Here is a 1,164-nt window from a genome sequence, read left to right as displayed (position 1 = left end):
CATTTTAAGCAGCAATTTGGTGTTAATTGTAGATTTATGGTATTTAATCTTTACAACAGGGATTCTGAGAAAACATGAGAGACGTCCTCAGATCTCTCCCCTTTAAATAACAATAAGCTAAACATCTAAAACTGAACAAAAAAACACCCAAACTGCACACCAGCACATCTGAGCATGGGATCTGTGCATAAGAGCTACCACAGGTCAGAACCCCGAGTGTCAGGCAGTGGACTGGGACAAATAAAGAAGCTGCCTCTCGCAGCCACCAGAGCTCCTTGCAGGAGGAAGGGGAGGGGTAAAGGTGCGGCAAATTCCCTGATCAGCCCTGCCTGGAAGTGCTGGGACTTTTCTACGCAGCCAGGGCAGGATTCAGTCATCAGAGCAGAAAGCAGAGAAGTGGGATGGGTCAGCAGAGAAACAACAGTTGATTTTTACTAGCCCCGGATGCAAAACCGAGGCTGAGCTGCAGCCCCCAACCCCCAACACAGAAGGCCCCTCCCCCATACCCTCTGAGACTGAGGAGCCCCAGGAGAATCTGAGCAAACGCTACTAAAACTGTTGCTAACACTGACAGGGACTGAGACTGAGAGTAGCCAGTGTGATTAAAGTCTATAAGAAAATGAAAGACGTTAGGCTTTATATAAAGCAGGGATCCAGGAGGCTTAGATGCCACTTACTTGAAACCAAAAGAAACGCGCCGTTTTTGCAGCAGGCTACAGAGAGACTTTTATATAATAAATCTTCTTTCTGGAAAAACGAGAATGCACTTCCGTTAATTCCCAAGTGGAGAAGTAGTCCATTAAACACCATGAACAACTAAGGTGACAAGGCATCTCAGAAAGAGACAAATCTCCAGAAAATGAGCTTATAGACATAGAAATATGCGACTTAAGTGACAGAATTCAAGATGGTACTTCCAAAAAAACTCAGTGAGTTCCAAAACGAGTCATATCAACAATTTCAGAAATTGCAAAAACAGCTAGATGAGAAGACCAAGGAGATTGAGACCCTCAAAAAGAACCAAATAGAACTTCTGGAGATTAAAAAAAACACACTGCAAGAGTTGAAAAATGAAATAACAAGCTTGGCAAATAGAGTTGACTAAATAGAGGAAGGGATCAGTGATATCAAAGACAGAAATCTAGAAATAAATCAGAAGGAAGA

This window comes from Pteropus alecto, unplaced genomic scaffold (assembly GCF_000325575.1).
Source record: "Pteropus alecto unplaced genomic scaffold, ASM32557v1 scaffold21, whole genome shotgun sequence".
Lineage (NCBI taxonomy): Eukaryota > Metazoa > Chordata > Mammalia > Chiroptera > Pteropodidae > Pteropus > Pteropus alecto.
Note: the sequence above shows the minus strand (reverse complement) of the source record.